The 26,237-nt window shown below is 42.0% G+C and overlaps 1 protein-coding gene across 1 annotated transcript in view; it reads left to right on the forward strand.

Moving 5' to 3' along the window:
* The first annotated feature begins 349 nt into the window (after positions 1-349).
* Positions 350-26,237, forward strand: part of SEMA3D (semaphorin 3D) — a 148,837-nt gene continuing 122,949 nt past the window's right edge. The window contains exon 1 of the mRNA XM_064504907.1: positions 350-726. The gene's annotated coding sequence lies outside the window, so the exon portion shown is untranslated. The remainder of the gene's footprint in view (positions 727-26,237) is intronic.

A 26,237-nucleotide genomic window follows, 5' to 3' on the forward strand; every position in this document is an offset into this window, starting at 1 on the left:
CATGGGTTACTCTTAAATGTTAACCAACCTCTAGGCTTGGGCCACTGCCCGGCTGTTTTCTCCTTATCAGAAAGTGTGGCGAGCTTGCCTTTTTTTCATTCCCAGTCTGTGACCCAGTGAACTGCAGCTCAGCCCCGGCAGGACCGTGCCATGGGAGCGCCGCCAGGGACCCCGCGGCTGCCCCGAGCACCGGGACCGGCAGCAGCACCTGCGCGGGGTGCTCGTAGCGGCGGGTGCGCTGCCGCGGAGCGGCCTCACGGGTGCGCGGCCGGCGGGTGCAGGAGCGGGGCGCGGGCCGGCTTCGGGGTCCCGGGGGGCCGCAGCGCGTGTGCACGGTGCCTGCTCGCGGAGCTACGGCTCGGTGGCGGCTGGGGCCGGGAGCGGCGGCGGGGGCGTGCGGCGGGCTGGCTGACACGCACGCAGAGACACACACACCCCCGTGCGCCGGGCAGCCCATTTGCTGGAGGGCTGTGCATGTGCGTGCGAGGGAGTGGAAAGGGGTGGTGGGGATGGAGGCAGGGAAGCCAGGGGAAAGTCTGACACTCGGCGCAGAAGGAGGGAGACCCTCGGCCGCCGCCGAGCCCGGCTGGAGCCCGCCTCGCTCGCAGCGCCAGCAAAACCCCTCCTGCCGCCGCCGCCGCCGGCCCCGGGCAGCGCCCAGCGCCCAGCGCCCAGCGCCGCGCCGGGCTCCCCGCGCAGCGCGCCGCCGCGCCGGACCCGCAGCAGGTAACCGCCAGCCCCGGCGCCGCGGGCGCGGGCAGCCGCCGCGGGGGGAGCGCGCACGGCACCCGCCGCCCCGCCGCCCCGCCGCCGCCAGGTGCCGGGAGCCCGCGGGGCGGCCCCGCGCTCCGGTCCGTCCCTGCGGCCGCGGCCGGCTGCACCTGCAGGCAGCGGGGCCGGGGGCAGCCGCGGGCGCGGCGCGGGGGGCGCGGGGGGCTGCGGAGGAGCCGGGAGCGGGGCGGGCGGGGAGAAGCCTGTGGCCCCGCTGCTCCTGCCTCTCCGCCGTCCCAGGGCGACCGGAGGGACGGGGAGGGCACGACGAGCCCCCCGCAAACCAGCCAAACTGTTGCGTCCTGGAGTTGTGGCGCCTCCGGCCAGCGGGGAGCAAGCCTTCCTCGCCACACGCTCCTCCAGCGTTGCCACCAGCGCGGGCGCGTTGAAGCTGTCTGTCGCTCGTGGTGGCAGAGCACCTGGCTGCCCTGGGGTGCCGGCCGCAGGGAGACGATTAGTCTTCCCGCACTGACAGCCGCTGCTTTGAGCAATAACACGGAGGGTGTTAAAGCTCCTTCTTTCGCTGCGAATATTACAAAATGAAAGTTGCCGCTTTTAGCAAAGAAACCTTCCAGAGCACGTGAGGTAATTGGTGACTGGGTATGAAGAATCGCAAAGCAGCCACCTATGTTCCCTTTAAAAATGCTTCGCTTTTATTGGAACGGGGAAAACTTGTCCAAGAACAATAGAGATCAATGGAGCGGTCTGACCATGCACCAGGGAGCACTCTGCTGAGAAGGCAGCCGCTGAGCCCTGCATCTCCTCGCTGCGCAAAGCTGCTCATCCAAGCTGCAGGCTAGAACTTCTGCAGCAATTTTATCATGTCACTTTTCCATTTTGCCACTTACTTGCAGATCTAGCCAACAGGTAAAGAGACTGGATTTCACGGTTAACGTTCAGTAAATGATTTACCATATGGAACAATATTTTTATTCTGTTCTTCAAGCCCTCGTTAGTGTATTTGATGCATTTCTGCAACATTGGCTTTCAGTTAGGTTTTTTTAGCTCATTATGGGCCTGATCCAGAAAAGAACTACTCATTGGCTCCTGCAAGATATGAAGGGGCGTAGGTCTTTTCTAAATCAATGACAGCTGGATGTCAAAGTATCTTTCTAAAATGGAATTTGGGTATTTTAATCCATACTTGTAATCCTACTACCAAAACTAATACCCAAATTCTGCAGGTGTCATACCTCTTTTTCTGAAAGTTTCCACAACAAGTTCTGCTCTGCAATGCTTCATAAATAGAAACACTTCAGCCTTAATCAGGCTGAGTAGCTTGCCTTCACTTTTACTTGAACTTTATCTTGGCTTGGACATCCCGACTAGCTGGAGATCCAGGAACTAAATTTACTTTCCCTCTTCTTGCCACTGGATCAGTCCAACAGGGATTCTCAGGCTATGGTGAACAGAGCGGACTCCGCATTAGATAAAATAGTGAAGCACAGAGGTTGGAAGAGATATGTGCCCCGAATCAGGCAGAAGAGCTTTGGGCCCAAGTTTCCCCCAACCAGTATGAGTGCCCTACCCATGGCACACTTTAACCAGAAAGGGAAGTAGCAGCCTCCCCGTTATGTTCTGCCACAGCTCAAAAGATAAGAATAACTTCAGCTGAAAGACCTGGCATGTCTACCTTTGTAAGATGCTCTCAGGACAATAAACCCAACTAAAGGGAAATGCCTTCCAATAGTACTGAGTAAGTGAATAAATCTCAGAAAGGCATGATTTTGAGTCATATTCCTGCTCTCAGCTTTTGCTTGGTGGGTACCTACAGTTAGATCCCTTTAAGAGTGATACCTGTTTTGGATTTCACTGTCAAGAACCAACCTCCTTCTGCTTCTTTCCAGTTCTAGGTTTTGCTGTCATCAAAAGCTTCCCAAACACTGTACACCCCACTCTCACCCTGCTTCTCAATGTTTTTTCCAAGAGGTGATGTTTTCTCTGAAGCTATCGCTGAGTTCATTATGCAGATTATGCTGCACCCTTGAAAGTTGATTGGGATTCTGCAGTTGAATTAAATGTAATAGGGCCCTAGGAAAAAATATTTTAATTAAACTAGAATATTAAATAGAAGCAAATGCTGCTCGTTGAGAGAGAACTCTTTAAACATTCAAGGACACTGCATCATTATTACTCAGAGATTTAATAGCAATAATAAATAAATCAGCACTGTAACCACTAAAGTATTAAAAGGCTGATCCAAAGAATGAATCACTCCCAACAAAACCTGTCTCTATTTTTCACCGGGTCCTAGACGGAGATGCATTCTCATATGCCCTTTCCATACTCTATCACAGAACAAGTGGAGCTGTGAATGATCCACCAAGTCAGAGTCTTTATATTTTAATACGCAGGTCAATGCATTCAACGAATTGCTATGTACGCATGCTGTTGGCTTAGAGTCTTCAAAATAATGACACATTTCTAGATTCTTTTTGAATCTCTGTTTTTTTCCCTCTAGTTCTTGTTTTTGCTGTTAAAATTGTACAGAAATTGTAATCTCAGGTGTCTCTTCAGTGCCTACACTGCAATGTAGACACACCAGTAACCTGTGGCTCCCAGGGGCTGATTCCTCAGCTGAGTATCAGCTGAATTCCCAGCACATACCGGCGTTTCTTTGGCTGAAACCTCTTGTGCTGGAATTGGCCACTGAGCCACCTCTATATGCTTTGAGGTTTCCTACATGAGGGAATCCTTCGATGCTGGTTAAGCTGGCTTTCCTACCACTTTGTCCTGGCAAGGCAGTTTGCATGAAAGCCAGGAGCTATATTTGGCCCATTGTCTTTCTAACCCGTAGAAAATGTTTAAGGTGCACAATAAGTGTTGTTAAACCAATAAATCACACAGTGAATGTGTGATGTGTTTGTTTTGCTTGCTTTTTGGACTTTCTCCAACTACAAACAAGCAATAGAGAAGCTCAGAGTAAAGTCATGCCCATGAGATATGAAGTGTGGTGGCTGTATTTAAACTATGAGTGAAGCAAATTTTTGCTTCTTGGGTGTGCTATTTTTTGCCTTTTATGTAGTGCTGCACCTCAGTAATACCCCTCCACACACACATTTCTGTCTGAGTTTCATGTATTTATTATAAACTTAGCATTGACAATGAGTCAGTGCTTAAACTATCCCTGCATAAATCTTTACTCCTTTTATCCTCTCCTCTCTATCCTTGTGTATTCCGAAAGGCCCTCTCCTGTATTGTTATTTTTTTGCATCCTAGAGACGTACCACATGAACAGCCACGTGTTGTCTGACAGTGGCTGATTAAAAAAAGAGAAAAAAAAAGAAAGAGAAAGACCCTATGTTCTTCTCTCCCCAGCATGGAGGGATCCAGCATCACATGGAGTGGATCCAGAATGAGTCAGAGAGCAGTGCTGTATTCCAAAATTCCAATTTACGCTACAGCTGGGAAGCGGCATTGAGCGTCGTGTGGACTTAATTTCTTTTCACAGCAACTCCAAAATAATTTGTGGAAGTCGTACAGCCTAATGGGCAGAGCAGATAACAGTAAGGCAAGGAGAACCTGGATTCCCATCTGGGTTGGGTCATTGACTCGGTTTGATTGTCAGGGTGATGGGTGCAGTGTTTAAGTCTAGAACATCAGACTGAGCTTAACTAGATCATTGCACTTTCCTACAACATAACTGGAAAATGTGATTAAGGTTCAGAGTGCTGCTGGTACCTAATAGTCAGCTTTAACTGCTTGTTAACCTATAGTCAGCTTCACTGATCAGACTAAGCACAGGACGTTAGAGGCATTTATTTGCAACCTTCATTTCCAGGGAGAATCCTAAAGGGTTCAAGATATATATGGCTAGAGAAAATTCATGCTCTAGAGCTTATATGTATATGCAAACATTTAACCAGTGAGGACCCTCTGCACTGCATGAATTGCACACTGTAGATCTTACTCAGCTTTCAGTAACACATACCCTTTCTGTGCATCTGTGCATTTGTTTCTTTCCCTCTGTGTTAGTGTAAACAGAAAGAAGAGTTGTGTGAGCTTTTCCTTTGGATGTGGTCAATTTAAAAGCAAAACAAATATCCAGAATTAAACTGTTTCCAATCTAGTTGGTCAATGAATCAGGAGCCTTGCAAAAAGCAGTCATTCTACAAAAGAAGAGAGACTAAAATAATCTATAACATCTGAGAAAACTGCAATGATATGCTGCCTTTCTCTCCTTCTTTCTTGGGGGAGGGGAAGAGGAAAATTACCCATTTCCCTGGAATGTCCCCTTCCAAAAATCCTGAAGACGTTGCAGCCCTGAGTCTGATCTCATCGTGCATCAGCATAACTCAGGACTAAATTCACTCCAAAAGGAAAGCCTAGGATTAACTAGAAATTATACAAAGCTAAGGCAGGCTGTCATGAAATGAAAGACTTGTGCCTGTTCTCAGTTTATCTGTATTTAGTGACTTCAAGGGACCGAAGAGCATGTTTAAAGACAGACTGCTGTGAAAATGCTTTCTTGAAAGAGGTACTTTCCTAAAGTCTAAATCTAGAGTGAGATCAAGTCTTTTAAAAGTTAAATGCAGTTCTGAGGGCTGCTGTGGCCAAATATTCCAGCTTAATCTTGGCTAGAATTTTAGTACTTTGAAGAGCTAGATCTAATGGTATGTGCCTACCTAGCCTGTTATATTCCCTTGGAATTTATCAATGACACAATCCATATAATTGTGGTTTCTTTTTGTGTGGCTGAAATCCTTTTTTGGTTTTGCAAGGGAGAGACTGCAAAGACCGAGAATGTAAAAAATTCTTTCTCAACCAAAGGCAAAAAGTTGATTTTCTTTTTCCTTCCACAGTGAAGAATTAAAACAATGTCTGTTGCTCTCATGCTTAATGTCAGAATCCCTGCTAAAAAACAGTATGAAGAAATATGATGACTTTTTCATATGGAACTTATTCCCTGTAATTTTATAATGTACAAATGTGAGGTTTTGTAAGGGCTTATAGTATAAAAGGCTTTAGAGCAGTGTAATAAAGGAAAACTGTGTTCCTAACATCCTTTGGCATGAAAAGAGCTAAACAGCTACACTTAAGGGAAGGTAAATAAAATGAGCAGGCAATGGCAAATGGCAATATGCTGTTGCAAATGTATTTTCTCCCAGAAGCACAAACAGACTCAGCCTAGACTGTAAGGTTCCCCCACTATTTTTCTGACCTTCTTCGCAATCTGTGCCATTGCAAGATTTCTGAATTTGAAAAGACGTCTTCCACCTGCATATAAAATATTGATCCTTTATTCCATTCCATGACTGTTATTGTCTTTGATCAGGTGCCTGAAAATATTTATTAAGAACACAAATAAATCTTCAAAGCAACTATGCTATGTCCTACTTACAGTGTGATGATATGTGACATCAGTGAAGGTTCCTCATTTAATAGAAATGAGAGGAAACAGACTTAGAAAAAATAGTTTTCCATATTATTTAAAATCTTAGTTTTAGCGTGAAGCTCACATGAGATATGGATCACCGTGATTTATCACTTCGTTTTATGTATTCATTAGTTGCAAAACAGTGGACTTTTTTCTCATTCAAAAAAAGTTGTTACAAATTTATTACCTACATTGCAGCAGCATCGGGAGGTTCCAGTCGGTAACGAAGGTCATCACAGCACCAGTGATGTTTCTAATTAAACAGACAAACAGAAGACATTTACAACCATAATGTAGGACAAGAATCAGCAAGCACGTGAGACTAAGAGACGTGGATGCATCAAGAAAGCAAATAACAGTAAATAGTTTTATTTGGTAGAATAAACAGCGGTCTTAGCCTGTTTTTTGGTTGATGAATGATGTAAGCATCAGGGCAGAGTTGAAATCCTAATGGCATGATGAGATCCCCTATTGTGAAAGATAAGTATCCAATTTGGCCTAATGCCTCAATAAATTATTTACATTGAATTAACCTGACTTTTGGTTCCTGTGGCCTCCTTAGGTTAGCAGATTAATTTCTGAATGACGCAGCTCCAAAGAATCTACTTTATTCTGGGAAGGCATGTTATAAGGAAGTTAGAGGATTTTCCAGAGGCAGAAAGTCTCCACATGAGAAAATCTGGAATTCTGGGATTCATTGAGCCATGTAATACTTTGAATCAGAGGCTATAAACCTTTTTGTTTCAGCTGGAGCAGAACTCCTTATCTTAGAAAATATCTGTTAGAAATACTATGCAGAAACACAAGCTTACCAAGAAAGAGAAGAGATTTTTCAATGTATTCATCTGTGGAACAGGCATGCCAATTTTTACCTCATCTGCACCTATCTCTGCACATTAACGGTGAAGACAGCTGTTGTCACCCAGGTGAAAGGAGCTATCTGAGAGTAAAATACTGCAAGTCATTAAGCTGCAGGAACAGATTAATTCAAAGGAACAAAAACCCGGGCTTTTATTAGCTCACTCAAAAGGCTGAGCTAGTAAGAGAAGATATCCTTATTACCTCCATTCCCTTCCTAAGCCCCAAGTTTAACACACAATTTTTGTAAAGTGTTGTTTGCCATGGATTTCTAAATCTGCATGACTTTGGTTCAGAGCTATGACTTAAGAAAACACAGTTTTTGGGTGGGATTCCTTTAAAATAGTCTTGGGTGAGGGGTTTGATAAAGATCAGATTAATTACAGGAAAACCATCCACAGAAGGCTGTTTTTTCTTTTTTCTTTTTTTAATTTTGTGCAGGCCCCAAAATATTTCCCGTTAATGTGATGTGCTCTGGAGATGAGGGGTGAACTTATGCTAGAGCTTGTAGATAAAACTGCTGCACTGAGGAGCTGGACAGTCTCGGTGGGAATGATGGTAGCATAGAACAATTGCTATGTTGCAAAAAATTCAAGATATGACAACCTGCATCTTCAATTAGTGTAAATTAGAGAAGCTTAATTGGAATTACTGGAGTGATTTTTAAGATCTAAGTGCTGCCGTATGCCTTTAGAAGCAGGCAGCAACTCTTTAAGTGTACACTGAAAGTGTTTTGGGGAATAGAGCTGCAAAGAGAAGCTAGTCATCAAGTGCTGTTGCAGTGCCTCGGTGAGGTAGGTGATTAAGGTGGGATCCCCAAAAGCCAGAAGTCATGGCAGAAGGCTGCTATTTGGGATCCTCAGTGACAAGCTCTCCCAGCAGATAGGTATCTATGTAAGGTCAGTCCTTTCTTTATTTCAAAAAACTATACACATACATATATATACACATATATAAATAAATATGTGTGTGTGTATGTTTGTGTGTAGGTGTGTGTGTTTATTTTTATATATATGTATATTTTAAGCACATGCTTGCTTTTCTCTGAGGTGACCTGAAACTGTGATTTGCAAGACTGTGCCTGAGTCCTGGTGCGGTTGAGTATTTTGGAGCCTGGCTTTCACAGTCACTGCAGTGCTACCTTTCTGTGAGTGGGTCATTACCAGTGGCTCAACAGAAAGCAACTGTACGGCTCGGTGGTTAAAGCATCCACAAGATTTCTCTTCCTGCTCCTGTTAATATCTTGGTGTTGGTGTTGATTTCTACTGTTTGATACAGAACTGAATATTGAATTAATCGTTAGAATAGAGCTCCAGTCCTAACCTGTTCCTGAGGAAGAGCTCTAAACTCAGAGTTACTGGATGCAGGAGGTTGGGAGATTCTCGTCTAGGTTCAGTTTGTGGGAGAACTGGGCATGCTTTGAGCATGCCTGCTTGCCTGGGCTTTGCAAGGAAGACGGGCAGAGCCACGCCTGTTTTCTGAATGCCATAAGCACCGAGCTGCTTTGAGTAACCACGACCTTGGTGTACGTGCACCCAAGAGCCGGAGCCTGTGTGCCAAGGGGAACGTTTTGTCAAGGAGCTTTGACTATGTACCAGGTCTCGGCAACAGCAAACGACAATTTCTTATGTTGGTCGGGACCTGGCTGGCTAAAGATGCAGCTGAGATCATAAATCTCTGTTATGAATCTGATCTTTTGGCTAAAACAATTTTAATAGACAAGGATGTTTTACATAACTACTGACTGAATCATTGTGGTCTGTTTATCTGGTGTCTTATACAGTATATAATGCTGTCAGAACTGAGGTTTTCTCAGACCTGAAGAAATCCAAGGTGTTTATTTTAAGACTCAATTTATTATTTTTTAAATTGAACTCAAAGTTTTAAAGGCTTTAAGGCAAAGATGACTGGGAGTGATATTTGGATGGCTGGTCCCAGCTAATTGAGGAAAAAATGAGAGAATTGATTCATCCAAGTGAGTTACTAACATTGTCCAGGTTTAAGGGTCTATTAGGCCCTCCTTCTAGAAGAAAGGGTGCGTTTACATCTGCTGTTCCTTGCTGCCTATCTTTATAAGATGAGTGTCCTGGGTAATATTGTTTGCAGCGTATAGATTTATTCTGGAGTTATGACTTTGTGGTTATAGTCTCTAGTGACATATACAAAAAGCAGACATAATATATGTCATAAAGCTGCCTCAGCTAGAAAATGGTAAAAACAAATCTAGAGTAGAGAACTGTCTTTCCCAGTATGATACCCAGGCTGTGTGAACACTTTTCGGTGAAATTAGGTTAGTTTTCTTATGGGAAGACTTTCCACCTTCAGATAAAAATCACTATAGACTGTGCAGGCTGAAGATTGCTTAAACTCACTCACAAAATATGTGAGGAGGGAAATGATAGACCTCTGTTATTAAGGTATTCCTTGGGGGGGGGGGGGGGAGGTAAGAATTTTCAAAGAGATTTATACTTTCAAGTACAGATCAATATTGTGCTGTGCTCACAAGCCTGAAGCTCCTGTGTATTTGCTGCAGACCATTACTTTCCTAAATGGCAGCACAAGCACTAGTATGAAAACCAGAGACCAATTTCCTTGATGGTTCTTAAAATCAAATGTGATGGTACTGGGTATATAGAGAAATTACTGTGCTTTGGCTCCCACAGTGATGGCAGCCTTTTTTTTTTTTCTCTCTCTCTCTTTCTCTCTCTCTCTGTTTTTTTTTTTTTTCTTTTTTTTTTTTTTGAATTTGTTGTTGTGCAGAGATGTGTAAGGATGAAGGATAAATACTTAGGCACAAAAAAGTGCTGAAAGCTCAAATACCAGTTTCTGTACCTTTTCACAGCCTGAGAGAAAAGCTGGAAGTGGCAGCAGTGAACAGTGCAGGGGGGTTATTGCTCTCAGTCCCAAATTTCTGGTTTCACAGAGGGAAGGGGGGAAAAAAAAGGGGGGGGAGCAGACCAAAGTTGTCATATTCTTGGTATGTTCTTGGTTTATCTCTGGCCCTTCCACTGTGCTGAGCCCGTGGTGACTGCCAGCGTGTCCTCCCGTGGCACCAGGACTTACCTCTGCTAGATGAATTTACTCACCCTCATGTTTTTGCTGCAGCATTTCTCCAGATAGTTTCAAGCCACAGCCTCACCTTCTTCTCCCCCTCTTAAATTCTGTCTCCTTCTGCTGTTACAATTTACCTCTCTTTCAGTGCCCTAGTAAAAACTCTAGGCACAGCTATGCTGCATGCTCTTAAATCCTGGTGATAGTCCAGACACGAAGGGAGAGCTCCACTCCCCAAGAGTGCCGCACTCAGAAGTGATCTTGCATGTGTGGTGTTAAGCTGTTAAAAGGGAGACAACTCAGAAATAGGCAGTTTTGGTTCTAGTGTCAGATTTTCATGACAATGGTTAAAAAAAGCCTTTCTTTGTGACAGCATTTACAGCACTCATCTCACTGGTACATCTCTACTATGGTTGATCTGGGCTGGAATATGGATAGTAATTTTCTTAGCACAGAGCAGGGTGTACCTATATTTTTATCTTAGATTATCACTGTTTTAACAATATCTGCCTTAATGAGTGGCAGGAGAAAAAAAATAATCCCATTTTCTCCCTTTTGCCCTCTTCTTCCCTGCAAGCAAGGTAAATACCATTAACGTGATATGAGAAGAGCATTTTGGAATGCGTTTGGGTTCATTATGATCGTTTTCTGTTCAGGAATTCACATGACACAAAGGAGAGTGGGATCTAACACCTCCAAGATAAAAGTATCACACTGTTTATAAAGCGTTGTGCTCATCCATATAAGTGACACTATGTGTAAGGCTAGAATAACTGGGACACAGTGACTTTGAGCAGAAGTAGCATTGCTATCTTTGGTGCAAGCATCAGCAGAGAATACCATGGTCCTTTGAGATGCCCTTGGGGGAATCTCACAAGGTCTCGCAATAGGCGCTGTATTATCCCTATTGTCTATTTGTTTTCATTCTTTTCTCAACAAAATAGCACTTCCATGCTTGGAAGGCATGGCCCTTTTAACATGTGCTGTCTCTCTTCATTCATCCTTCAGCCACGCAGGAGGAAAGGTGTGAGCCCAAGTGCTTAGAAAAGTTGAAATGGTGCTGGCAGTGGATGGAGAAACTCGTGAGTGACATCTGTGGAAACAAAGGTTGTTCTCTGTAGCATAGAGTTCTACAGGGTCCTGCAAGACGTTATGTTCAGACAGACCAGGATCCTCAGTCAGTGTCTCCAGTGTTTTCTCCTAGACATAGGTAGCTTTTTCTGATCAAATAGAGCTAGTTTAATTAGACCCACCTGATGGGGTCAAATCTCAGTTTCAAATGCTGTGAAAGCAACAACTGCTCTTTATTTCCCAGACATGCTCAAGTTGAGGATGTGGTCTCAGGGTGGTGATTCCCCACCACCGCCACTACCCTTCCTTCTGGTGTCATTTCCAGCTCCTGCTTTTCTATTAGGCTGAGAGAAAGTACCAAAAAAGCATTTGAGTTTTCAGCAGTTTCCAGTGTAAGTACTTATTCTTCACTCCCTATAGAGAGATGGTGACAGGTAGGATTTTCTGATCTGTATACAGCTTTGAAGTAGTGTGTTCCAGTTGTGGTTCACAAAATGTAGCTTGGAAACCCTGATATGGAACAGCCATGTTTCCTTGCTCTGAAGCTGGATTGTCTGGCAAAAAACTTTCTCATTTCTGTGTGGGAGGTTTATTTATTTATTTTTTTCCAGTATCAGATGATAGGTAACACAATTTGATGGAAAAGATGTTGGAAAACATGGACAAGTCATTTTTATTAAGGGAGTAGCAGAATCTCCATTCCTTGGTGTCCTCAGATAGTGAGTCTTATCTGGAAAATACGCACTAGTCTACAGACGAGTTACTGGATTCAGTATAAGGGTAACCAGGTAAGTTCTGTGGTCTGTTTAATATAGGAGCTGACCAAATGTCCCTCTATTAATCTGCAGTGTGAAAAACCTTTCACAATTATTTAAACATCTGGCCGAAAGGTGCATGTTACTTTGCCTGTATGTTTCCCTCAAGCTGCCAGTATTCTGTGCTTAAAGTTTCTGGAAACAAATGTGGATGGGCTTTAACAATTCAAAAGCCATATAGGGTGGTTTAGAGATCAGGGCTGCTGGCCTGAAAAAGGACAATTACACTTGTGTAGCATTAGAAATAATATTTTAATCTTGTAATTTGTTTGGATAGTGTGAGTCTGTCACCTGCCTTCCTGTGGAAACTTTCTTTTCTGTTCCACCATGCTGAAAGCATAAAAAAAAGAACCAACCAACCAAAAAAACAAACAAACAAAAAAAACTAAATCAGATGAATAGAACCTAATTTATAAATCAACTCACCTTACTTTACATTAATTGCACCCCATTTTGTGTTGGGATGCCCAGGTAGAAGTCCCAGTGAAGTGAATGAAGACATGCTTAGTGTTCAGCAGTTTTCCCCAAGATTATTCTAAGAAATAGATATCACCTAATACTGAAGCCTGCTCTGGTCTGATAAGGTTTGTCTACATGCAGAAGTCAGCATGCTGCTAAGTGCACAGAGCAGTGTCTTCACACTCACTCTCTGCATGACCAGTCTCAGGCTATACATACTATGTCTGCTTTCAAAGTGAAGTAAGCTGCTTCTCTAATTAAAAGGCTTCTAATGTACACTTTTATGGGAAGTGACTCAGGGTAGTCGGTATGCTGCTAATCCGCTCCTTCACTTACTGTGCCCTGACTCTCTCCTGTTGAGAAGCCTTAAGTATTTCAATTTTAAGGTCTTGGTCAGTTATTTCTACAAGTGCAACAAACTGTCTGTGCACTCTACTGAGGTGCAGAGAGCCCAAATGCTACAAATCAGGGCTCTGCACTCACTGGAGCGAATATAGTAATTTCACTGAACATCAACCCCTATGTTGATGTTCATGTGTTTATTTGTATCACAGCAACACCTAAAAATCCAGCCTGAGATTATGGCCTCATTTTACTAACCAGTAAGTTAACATCTGAGGAGAGCTTGGAGAAAAGCAATAAACTGAGAAGGGAGGATTTGAGTCAGATTAGATTTATGAAGAAAAATTAAAGGATTTGAGTGTTCATACCTTGTCTGAGTTTAACAAAGAAGAAAACATGACTGTAAATACTTCAAAAATTTAATTCCAAAAAACAGCAGAGGATTTTCCTAATGTTAAAGTTAGGCTGTCAGCTCAGGAGACTTCATGTTAAGTCCATGATTTATGTCCCTGGGCAAATCATTTATGTTTAGATCCTAGCAAATTTCTAAGGGCACCCAACTGCTACTTCTTTGTCTATGTCATTAGTTGTTAGTCAGCCAAGATTGCAAACCACCTAATTTAGACAATTAACTTGCTAAATGTCTTTGCAGGTCTGAATCTTGGCATCTGCCTGCCTCGGCTCTATGTCCGTAAATGGGTGTAAAACTACCCTATATATAGGGTCATGACAATGATGGATTCAGAAGATATGGGCATTCAGAATTTGTGATAATGGGAGCCATGGAAGTATACTGAATAGATTAAAAAGAAAATGTAATCGAGATAGATAGGATTTATTTCACTTATCTGTAGTGTAAGCTGGTCAGCTAAGCTCTTCCTATATTCAGTACAGAGAGATAAGGTGTTCTTAAGGGCAGTGCATCCCACTTGGAGATAGTTATCTAAGGCAGGGGATGAATTCACCCCAGCAGTGCCTGTCTCCATCCTCTCTGGAGGAAGCCAGGGCAATGCCTGTGTTTTAGGTGGCTAAAGGTAGGCAAAATAAATGCTGTCTTAAGGATGAAATACAATCAACTCAGCCTGATTTTAAGGAGAGGGAAAGCTTTTAGTGAGAGTGTTTTCTGAAATGTTCTCTCAAAAAATTACAGAAATCACCTCAAAGAACTTGTGTTTTCTTCCTGTTATATCTTATTAGAAGTTCAGGAAGTCCTTTGTGGAAAAGTTAGTAACATGATGGAGCTCCCATTCCTCCAAATTCTGTGACACAGACCTTTTGTGTGGACTAACAACATCCCAACAAAATTGCACAGTGCAAGTACTAGTAAGAAATTATCTATTAAGGCCTACATGTTCCAAGTAGCATAATACTATATTTGGAAATCTAGGCCTTAGCAATTCAGTGTGAGCTGAGCTCTTCCAGAAGTCTATTTCTAATATCTTTTCTTTAATAATATGGCCTCATGCTATCTGGAACAGTCTGTTACCTTTAGGTCCTAGCTACCTACTTAACCATGACTGACCCTCACAGAAATTACAATTATGGGCACTGTGAGTTAAAAAAAAGAAAAGAAAAGAGTAGGAAAATGAAAATTATACAGTGGAGAGACTACAAAAGTGCTGGGAACTTCCATCAGAGCTGCCGGAGGTTCATGTGCAAAGCAGCTGTAGGATGGTGAGGCTCTGAGGGAAGGTCGAGCAATAAGGACTCGTGAGGGAGGCTGAGATGACCCATCTGAGGCCCCTGCTAACCCATGCAATTGCACAAGTTTGCATTTCAAAGAAAGATGAGCTTAATTGGTTTACCCTTCTGTAGGCGAGACTCAGCAATAGAGTCCTCCCTCATATTATTACATTCGTTACCCTGTGGGACAGCAAACTCTTTTTGTGACTAGTTTGCTCTTTTTGGTTTCCACTCTTCAAAGAAAATGCTTGCTTTCATGCTTTGTCCCTGTTTTGGAAGATCCCACCTCCAGCCTTGACAGAGTTCATCTTCACACAGCTGGACTCTCATTTTCCTCACAACTGCTTGTCACTTGCCTACTTCACTGGCTCTGCAGGGAAGGGAAGGAGAAAGTAAGTCCCTTTGCTATTCAGGCCCCTACCTGCTAGCTCAACTACTAGTGAAAAAGCACTGACAAGTGAGCAACCAGGCCCTTCAGCGACAGGGATCTGGTGACAGAGAGCCTGTGGATACTTATGATATCAGATTAAACTTATGATAAAGAATGCCAAAGTATGCTGAATTCAGAACAGCAAAATATTTTTTCAGGAATTTGATTTTACTGCTTTTTACTGACCTTGCAGACTTATTGTTTTAGGCCCTGCATCATCAAGAAATCAGAGGTGAGTTGTCCTAAGTTTAGAGGATGATTTAGAGTTCACAGAAGGGATCTAAAAGCTGCAGCGGCCTTTGCCAGGTGTGGAGCACTCCCGACTCCTGTCCTCTCAAATAAAGGAAGGACGTGAAATACGAGCTCTCACATTCAAGAGGAGTCTTTGGATTGCAAGGCTATGAACTTAGGAGCCCACCACAAATGTCTCTAGCTGTCTTCAATCTCAGCAAGACTCAGCCAGTGAGTTGGATAGGAGGTATGCCGATCTTTGGTTCCCCAGAGAGCCTAGATGCACACTAGGCATCACGTTACCGCGTGCTGTTAGTACTCGAGGCTGTTCCTGCTGCTGAAGGAACATGGCTGAGGCACTTAAAGCCTGATAGTTAGCACATGAGGGGAATATAGGTGGAGATTATATGATTTCCATCGAGACCAGCTTATTCCTGCGCTCTCTAAACACTCAGGAGCCCTAACCCTTCCTGCGACTCCAACCCTGTGCATTCACATCATAAGAACCTACTTCAGGGGCTCTGAGTCACCCTCTGTAGGTACCTACCTCTTTCTTCTGGCTTATGAATCTCACCTAGATGCCTAATGCGGGCAGTGAAAGGCACTTCCAAGTGCCCAGTGCTTCAGACGCAAGGAGGACAACTCTATGCATAAGCATTCACAGGGTAAAGCCCTGTTCATCCACACATCACAGCAGGTGGCTGTAAAACACAATACGGAGAGCAGAGAGAATGCAGACAACAGCGACAGAGACACAAGGCTGCCTATATATAGCTGAAGAGCTGCTGTGCTCTGCCTATTACTTATCCTGTTCATAACTCTCGCACCTCCTGCTCCCTCTGACTGTTTTATCCATCTGGTGTCATTCATTAAATACTTAAATTATTAACTGCTGGGAGGTGAGCCTCTCTCATCCCTCTTTGTGGTGTGTGTAGCGCTATAGGGTCCTGCCCCTGACTGGGGCCTCTAGGCACTATACCAGCATAAATAATACATAAAAACAGATCAGCAATGTAACATCCATCAGGCAAACCATACAGAGACCTAAACAGTCTTTTGGTATTGAATTGCTCTACTGTCTTCTAATGTGTGGTTCATGTAATAACTTGCTGTAGATTTCCAGGTGAAAAACAGAAGACAGCACACTCAAAGCCTTATATCTCTGTGCTATGTGTGGGGGACTTGGGGGAAGCCTATAATTACTAACATTGGGAAGTCTGCCAAAGATAATTTACAGGTATGGGGAAGAATGTATCTTTTGTGATGCTCAGGACTTTATCAAGTTTATTTTGGAGGTTTTCCAAGACTAATAGCAAAAAAAAAAAAAAAAAAAAAAAAAAAACCCCACACACAACATTTTTTAAATGAAGCAATCAGTCCACACTTCATTTGTGTTTTCTATGTCTTCGCAGCTCTTGCCCAGGGGTTTGAAGCAGCTTCCTCGCTCCTGAGACAGCATAGATTGTTCATGCTGCATCAGATAGAATCAAATCAAGCAAAACAATTTATCTCAGTGATACAGACAGCTTTTGAGGTGTGTAAGGGCAATGCATAACAGAAATAGATGTTATTATCATTTGTATTGCAGCCGTTGCTGTAAAGCTCATCTGGGCTCAGAGCCCCACTAGGCTATATGCTATGTCCAAAGAGCATGAGTTAAAGCTCTCCTGAAAAAGCCATGAAGTATATTAGAAAACAGATTTACCACAGGAATGAAGTACTGTCCTCACTCGGCGTTGAGTAGAGGGGGAGGATCACCTCCCTCAACCTGTTGGCAATGTTCTTCCTAATGCAACCCAGGATACCATTGGCCTTCTTAGCCACAAGGGCACATTTCTGGCTCCTTGACAACTTCTCGTCCACCAGGACCCCCAGGTCCTTCTCCACAGAGCTGCTTTCTGGCAGGTCAGCCCCCAGCCTGTACTGGTACATTCGTACTGGAGCAGGGACTCCAGCTGTTAGAGCTTTGTGTCCATTTGGGAACCTTGATAGAGCGTTACAAGGGAAGAACTCTGAATATCCAACCTCAGCTGGTCACATAGATCCTCTGTCTAATCAGTAGGGAGGGTGATACCTCGGAACAGACTCCCATCCAAGAATCTAAAGTTGCTGGAGTGAATCAGACCCTGAAGTGCCTTTCTCTCTCTAATGACTATAAGTGGAAACTAAATAAACTGACACCAAGTTTTTAGATGACTAAATTTAGGATGGTGGAATCTTAGCTTTAGAATCACAGTATTCCTTTAATTCCTCTCAACTGCATTTCCCCACTAGGAATACATTGCGGTATTGATGGCAACATGAGCTTGGAAAGCAGCATCTCTGACAGCAAAACATAGTCGAAAATATTTACTGTTCACTTAGGTTGTAGTGCTCTGAGGCAGTGAGCTCAGGTGAACCTCTTAATTGGCAACACAGGAGCCTGCTTCAGTGCCAGAAGGTTCAGCCAAATAACCTCTGCAGCAGATTTTTTTTCTGCTCCCTGCATCTTTGGAGAAACACGCTGTTGCAGCTTGGAGCACAGTTAGTGTCTCCACTCTGCTGCTGAACTGGGACAGGTTTCCATATTGCTGGCTAGTGGCTGCAGGAGCTGATATTTCCTGTTGATCACTGACAGTGCTGCAGGAGCATATGGTATTTTAGTATAGGAAAACCACATAGGGTCTGATTTAGGAAGATCACTGCCATGGCTGTTGAGCATCTGGCTAGTTGTTTGTTGCAGAGAGTATAACAGCTTGCTGGGTGCTTTTATGTCACATCACAAATGCCATTAATGAGTAAAGCAAAGAGAATCTGATAAAAGAGACTGCAGTGGTTCCCTTGACTTCAAAGAGTTGGATATGGCTTGTTAAATCCATAACTGTATCTACAAAATGAATGCACACATACAGGAAACTGGAGGGAAACCTCCCTATTTTTCTGCTTTCTGTAGCACCTATGTTAGCTTTTTATAGTTTCTCTCCAGCTTCATGGTACCATTTTCCTGCTGTCCTTTTATCTGTATTGGAACAAGGAGAGGGAGGCTTCTCTGGGGCACTGCATCGTTGTGCATCACTCGGGAGAAACTCTGCCAAAGGCTGGGGAGGCGAGAACCCAGCAACAAAGGAAAACACTTTTCGGCATTTTAACATGTAAATAAGAGATACCAGACTCTCCAGCAAGTGTTTGGAGTGCTGTGTTGATTCTATTTTTGTTAGCTTTTAGGAGGTCCAGCAGCCCTAGAGGTGTGAGTGCTGAGTACTATGGCAATCAGGCTTTCTACATCAGACGAATTGGTAGCTCCTGATTCCAGACCTTCTCTATGCTAGACACATTAGTTCAGTTCTACAGAAGAATTTATAAATGGATGTAGGGAGACAGAGTCCCTAGTTTCCACAGCTGCAAATAAATCCATAAAAAGAAAAGGTTTCTTTCTGTGTTCTCAAGAAGAGGTAGGCAAATAACACAGAGCAGCAAGAGAAGAGATAAGCAGTAGTATGATCTCCATTCATATCTCACTCACACTTTGGGAAAAGAATTCCCAGCAGAAGAGTGGGCTCAAAATTGAAAAGAAATATCCCCAAGGCTTTTGGAATGGGAAAAAGAAAAGAAGCTGCAGAAGCTGCCCGCTCATGAATTGTTGAAACAAAACAAACAGCTGGATGGCAGAAGGACTGTGCTTTGCCATAAAATATTTCCTGAAACTTTCCTTGAAGATCCATGCTGTTATTTGTTTTAGTTTTTCCTTCTCATGAATTCGATTAAAAAAAATTAGGCATTGCATCTTTTGGACATGAAAAGAGGATACTAGCAATAAGTATGGTCAGTGTTAATCCCTTCTCCTGAGCACATGGTTGAAGAGAGCAAGGGATTCATCGCCTATCCTTCTGTGTAGCTCTAACAGCTGAAAAGGTTAATGCCCATTTCCACTCACATTTGGTCATTGTGATCCTTCTGTCCTGCAGATCTGTTTCCAGCAAGTGTAGCAGCATTGTACTTAAGCTTCTTAAATTAATCCAGCCAATGTTGACTGAAACAGAGGGTGACACCATAAGCAGATCTTCTGGCAGAAGGGAAGAGGTGGTGACATGTGGCATGAAGGCCATGACAAGTACCGGAGGTCAGCAGTGCCCCTCCAAGTGTTAGACCGAAGTCACAGTGCTGCCCGTATTGCTTTTGTCTCCACTGTTCCTTTTTTGGGGTCCATATCTCATGGAAGCTGAACAAAGGATGTCTGTGGAGAAGTAGGTGAAGTTCTGTTCTAAAAGCATATGCTGCGAGCAGGATTTTGTAGGACACTTGTAAGCATTGTGGTGGATATCAGCTGTTTGCTGTTATTTGAGGATTTGTCAAATATCAAAGATTTCACTTATAATTTAGCTATCTACTCCCTAACAAAACCTACCAACACATTTTATTTTTCATTCCCTAACAAAACTTACCAACCCATTTTATTTTTCATTTCTAACTGATGGTCACGTTGGCCTGATTCTGGTATCTGAATTCACACTGAGGATTTTTTTTCAGGGTTTCAGGCCATCCCATTCTTTCCACTGAAACTACACAACAAAATACAGTATTTTTTAAGTGCCGAAACTTGGTGCAATCCTTTGCTGGCTTTCTTTCTGACTAGCTATCTTGTTCCACTAATCACTTTAAGGGCGTGTTTTCCTCATGGGAGCAGGGACTCTAAGGCAGACCACATGAGAGACAGATGGGTTACATCTGTATTAGTAAGTTAAATGAGGCCAAGGCACAGTATTGGACTGCCATAGCCCATAATGTTTGCTAATACGTTCGCTGGCCTTTTTTTGGCACTTATCAGCTGGTACTTTCCCAAGAAGTGCCCTAGCAGAAGTTGTGGGGTTATAGAGGGTTCCCAGAAGACAATATGGATGAGGTCAATCTTTTTTGAAGGGAAAGAATTTAGCTGTGTGGACATAAGCTGTGCCAGGCTGCTCTGTCTCAGGACCTGCAAATAGTGTCTGGCATGTTTTAGTAATTGATATAGACTTATTCTTAGGGATCTAGAAACTCAAGTCAGAGCTGGATTGGGGGTGACTGTACCACATTCCAATAATTACACATGCCTCTCCTCCTCCCACCTTTTGTTTGTTTTGTCTTTTTAGATATAAGCTCATCAGGGAAGGTATTGACACTTACGCTGTATTTGTAGAACATTTAGCCATGGTCTCCATAGATTTCAGTGCAAATAAAGGCAGCTGAATCTGGACTTGACTGTTTGTTTAGAGCTTAGAGTGAGATCCCTGACTATAACTGTACCATTAAGGAAGGAACAAAGGGTAGCTACTTAAAAACTGTAAAACCTTTTTCACTTCAGCCCTGGCTATTTTACTTGCAGGCTTATGTCAGACCCCTAAGGCTAAAAGTATTTCTTCCCTTGTCTTGGCATGAACAGCAAATGGAATATTTAAGAGAGGGAAAAAAAACGTCCATATGACGCAGCCCAGAATGATGCAGCCTTGCCTGTTTTTCTTGATCTGAAGCACTTTATTAGCTGGAGCACAATATGGCCTGGATGTCATGGTTTCCATCCCATTTTTGGACTCTGCACACCAAACAGGCTCAGAAGTAATCATTTGCTCATGAGCTGGTGGGGTTTTTTGAGCCCTTTTCAGTGTAACACTTTCTTGGTTGGACTTTTCTTCAGCCCATTCTCCTCCACGAACACCCCAACAACTGCAGAGTAAATCATTTTGGCTTACAGTGAACAAAACTCTGAGATGATAATGAGAAGCAGTGAATAAACTGTTCACGTCTTACACAATACTGCCTTGAACTCGGCTGAAGGGGCCTTATCTGGCAAGGTCAGGACTGTGATGAAGTATAAGTTTGGATGGAGAATCTGCTTGAGAGATAGGATAACCCACTGAGTGATATGTGTTGACAGACTGGCACCCTGATGTTTGAAGTGCTTTCCCTTGTGGCAGAAGTATGTCTCTGATCCTGCGGTGTTATGGCCAGACTCAGTCTGTTTTGAAAGACTATACTTTCTTCACATGGAAACTCAAAAAGATTCAAGCGAGTGTACTTAACAGAACCCTGAATTTTGGGCCACAGTTAAAGAACAGAAATTTCAAGGATTCTATATGGCCTCTCTAAAAGGCATTTGTAACAATAATCATAAACATATGTCAGTCCATTTACATTATTATTATTATATGTTCACTTTAATGTTTTTAAAATACTTTACCATTAAGTTATTCTGTGTAGTGCAATAGTTCATAGAGGATAAAAACATTAAGTTATGATTTGGAAAGAAGGATAAAACAATAACACTGGGGATGTTCAATCTTCTTCTAGTGCTTAATGAATTTGGAGCATTATTCAATATGTCCAGGCAGGCTCTCTCGCAGTTCCTCTTCTTCTCTGTTTCTTCCCCATGGGTTTGCTTCTGCGTGCTTTCGCTATGGCCACACAGGGAGAGAAACTGAATATGTGACTGGGATCCAGAATGGGAGGCTGAAGATTAAATGAAATGTCCTGGGACCTCCAGGAGAGAACTGCTCTGCTCCTTCTCCAAAACTCAGGGACAGAAGTGCCTTATCAGAAGCTAGGCGTAGATGGTTTGGCTAACCTGGGGTCTTAAGAAATAGTAATGATATATTTTTCAGTTCCTTGAATCAGTTTGCTTCAGTTACATTCATGATTTTATATATATGTATATGTATATATATGTATGTATATATATATAAAGAAAATAGCTATAACTTCTGTAAATAAAGTGAAAAGCTCAGGAGAAAAGAAAAGAAAAAATGTCTTTCTTTCCTTTAGTTTCTAGTCCCAGGACTGGGACAAGTTCCCCAGCCTGTTTCCCATCACATCTTCAGAAGATTTCGTACCTGACAGGACAGTTCTATCAGCTGGTCCTGTTTTTTGACAACAAGTGATCAGGACATCTGATTTGGAACACAGTGTTATGCATTCTTTTATAATAGATAGTATGGGTATGATCCTTAATAATATACAAGGCTAATCAGACCTCTCTTTTACTAATTGAATCCAGAGGGTACATCTGCAGAGATAAAAGAGGAAAATACTGTTCTCATTTTGATTAATAAAAATGAAGCACGAACAGACATTTAGATATGCTAATTTTCAGAGATTTGCAGCCATCCTCCCCTCAGTGGGAAACAATGACAAATCCCTTGCAAGTGCTTTCATTATCAGGGTCCCAAAGGATAGTTTCTGCACTTTCATTCCTTCCCACTCTCTAATGTATATGTACTAGGCTGCATTTTTTAACCATGCAATCAGAAAGCATGTATTCCTCAGGACCTCTGGGTCATTACTGCATAGGGTGGACACTGAATGAGATAAACACAAAGGAAGAAGAAGTGTTGTCCTGTTATTTTTAAAAGAGCTCAGAAAGACCTAGAAGCCTATTGCCTTTATTTTCTGTCTGCTGCACAGATTTGCCAGGAAGAGACAGGATCACGTTGTTTGCCATTACATTCCAGCTATAGTTCTGACATTCCTAACTTTTCAGTTCTTGACTTTATAATCTTCATGTTTAATTTATCATGGAATCCATTTTGTGTAGCAGGACACTTTATTTTATTTCTTCTTAAGTGAGAATACCATCCCAGTAATGGCACATGCACCTAATATAGCTAATATATTTTTCCTTTTATAGTAATGGGATAACAGCCTGTTACTGCTGCCATCTGAGAGATTCATTCCTTTACCTCCTGGAGTAGAGGACCGTGCTTAGACATGTCAGGGTTTTATGATGTTTCAGCAAATGACCCACAGTGAAGTGAATTGTGTATGGAGTAACTATACATAAATCTGGAACTGGAGAAATGGAGAAATGGAAGTAATTGCTATTGTTATGTATTTGTTGTTTTTTGAAGTTTTTATTTGGGCTGGATGTGGTCAAAAAGAGAAACAAGTAAGGGCATAGATGGTGTTTTTTACCCCATATTACAAGTTATACCAAACTGGAATCAACGGAAAGGGCTTAGCGACTCAATCGTGTAGTTCATGTGATTCATTTTTTGGTGGTTCCTATTTTTCTCCATTGATTTTGTATGTAGCTTTGAGCAAGAAGGCTGCCAACTTGTACTTCTCAGGTACCTAAGCTGAAGGGAGGGAATACGAACCTCAGAGATCTCAAAAACTATTTTTACACTAAATTTATTAAAGGCAAGTTCTAGTTTCATTCGAATGGTTTGAATGAGCATGTCCATTAATGATTGTTCAAAATTGGAGCTAAGAAGATGAATTTAGTATTTGTGTACTAATGATCACAAGTTTCACCAATATTGTAGGATTGTGACGCTTTCCTAACAAATTGATGCAACTTCCTTAACGTCGGTGGACACATACCAGTATCCCCTAGTGTTTACTCTGTGCACTACCCTGATACAGCTCTATAGTGAAGACTTTGTTATAAATCTTTATTATAAATCTCTGCTACTTTAGTTAAAAAATTGTCAGGACATTCACTGAAATAGGAGAAAAAAAGCTAACTGCTGTGAAAAGAATGAAGAAAAAAATGAGAATTAATGAACAGACAATCACTGCTAACTGTAAGCTTCTCTAAGGCATTGATCATCAATATTTGAGCAAAGTAGATGAATTCTCATGTTACCATCCTTAGAAATTGCATGCTTTCCAGAGGCTTGAATGTGTTCGAAGGAACTGAACATGGGCAATAGTATTACTTCTATTCATAAGTTGTAGTATACTTGCCACTGTATATATTAAATCTAAGTAGAAATGTATCTTCTTAGAAAAAGAAAAGATAATTAACATCCATCTTTAGTGTCAAGTGGGAATTTTAGAAGAGTGGAAGTCTTGGTTTTTATTTTTCTAAGTTAAATTCAGTTCAAACCTTGCATGTTTACTTCTGCAACACATTTCTTCAGGAGAATTGGTTTGCCAGATGGACACTTCTCATAATACGAGACAGCTCTATGCCTTTCTAGAGACCCAGTTCACCTTTGTGAAAACAGAATTAGGCTGTCAGTATGCAGTAGTTTAAAATAAGCTCCATGCTTCACCGATGTGGTGGGTAAGATCATGACTTAGTAGTTTACAGAACTATGCAGGATTTTAAAAGGAATTCATAGGAATTCCTATGGGGCTTGACCTCGTTGACAGTGTTATTGACATAACTCATTTTCTTCACTGTTAAATAATTGAAATCCAAATTGCTGCATTATTAAATAGCCTCAATGAGTTGCAGAAGGGTTGAAGCATCTTTCAACTTTTTTTTTTTTGTAATTAAAGAATCACATTTTCCTGTTGGGCGAATTTTGTGAGAACTGTCTTGATCTTTACAAAAATGATGAATAAACTAATTGGTATGTCATGTAGGATTAAGTGATGTTTTAAAGTGAAGATTTTAGATTTTTTTTTTTTGGTGGAAGAGTGAAAAAGAAAAAATATGGGAGAAATTCTGTTTTTCTTTAAGATGCTTCTTTTGTAGTCGTTGATACGACAATTGTGGTAAGCTTTATTGGAACTGAATTAAACTGTAAACTGCAATGCAGAAAAGGTGATATTGTTGTGCACTGTGACTCTTTGTACTTCACATTTTTTTTTTTGGTATTACACAGCACAGATTTAGGCCACTGTTTTATAAACAAGCAGGCTGTTGATCACCAACACTGCTCATGTGTGTCTATTCTTGTGAGTGCTTCTGAACAATCACTAACCGCATTATGAACATTATTTTGCATTAGAGTTTGTGCTTCTGTAACTAATCATTACTTTGTGGAATTTTCCTTATTTTTTTGTCTGCTTACACCACGAGAGAATCTTGGCCCTACATAACAAAAATTACATTTCAGATTATATTGGCTTAGCGTATTGAATACGTGCTCAGAGATATGTCCTAGAATCTATCTTGTTTTGCAGTGATAGTTTATAATTAAACTTTTTGTTCCCTGGAGGGCCCTTGTTTTGGCTTTCTAGGAGTGAAAAATGCAATGTGATAGATCTGTCTTTGTTTTTTTCACCTCTGATGAATGGAACAAATGTTCCAGATTTGCCTAAATTATGGTCAACATGGAATCTTTAGAAATTAAAAAAAAAAAAGTTGTTTGTTTATTTAGAGGAATTCTGTCAGTATTTGGAAGCAACACAAATAGAAGAATAAATGGTTATTTAATTACTTTAAGGCTCTAGTATTGTATTTATTGGCCTATTGTTTGTGCTAAATTGAGCTGTTGTCATGACGTTAGTTTTCTTAATAAAACACACAAATATGTAGTTAATATCCTGAAGATATTTTAAAAAGATGCTGTCTTGTCAAATGTCTCTCAGAACTGGCTCTGTTGTAAGAGTTCTTAGATTGTCTTTTGGTTGGCTAGCTATTGTTCCTACAGTCAGTTCACACAGGGTAATCAACTCAGCCCTTTTCCGCGTCCAGCTCTATTAAACCTATTTGACCATGTCTAAAGTATTCTTCCCTCTCTCTGCTACATTCTGCAGGTTCTTTTCACAAAGACGTTCTGCAGCTGCCCAGCTGTGGCACTGTGTAAAGACTGAACAGAGCTGTCAGACCGATACGCCAAGATCCTGAGTTTGGTTGACTGAGTCAAATGTTTTTCTGTGAAGAGATGTCAGTTCAATAGCCCACTAATACCCAAGTTCTCAACCTTGGCTGCTGCTGACAGCAAGCTACCAGCTGGGAGGCAACATCACATTTTGGTCTCCCTCAGAAGCACCAGCTTTTATTTTTAATGTCCCAGGTAGTGAAATCAAATCATGAGGGCTCACAGGCAGCTTACCTTCTGAAACCACAGGCTGGAGATGACTGAGCTAGAAGATACGCTCAGAATTTGGGCTAGGCTGATATACAGGACAGGAGGGAAAGGAGTTGTTTCCACCTTTAGAAACTGTTCTTTCTTTCAACTCAGATATCGAACTGGGACAAATACAATTGAATCTGTCCTCTAGTTCAGTGCTTGCACCCAATGAATTCTAACAGATTAGAACAGGCTTCTGAGAGTGATCAAGCTCCTTTTAGTTGTTTGTGTGTCTGTCTGTCACTGGATGTACCAAGGAGGCATAACTACTTGCCTTGTACCAATAGCCTTCTAAATTAAACATTAGTTCAAAATTAGGTGCTTAAAATTGGCCTAGGTGTTCTGAGTCTACTGTGATTGAGTTAGATGATAGTCCCCTTGAACAGGAT

Source organism: Dromaius novaehollandiae, chromosome 1, assembly GCF_036370855.1.
Source record: "Dromaius novaehollandiae isolate bDroNov1 chromosome 1, bDroNov1.hap1, whole genome shotgun sequence".
Taxonomy (NCBI): Eukaryota; Metazoa; Chordata; class Aves; order Casuariiformes; family Dromaiidae; genus Dromaius; species Dromaius novaehollandiae.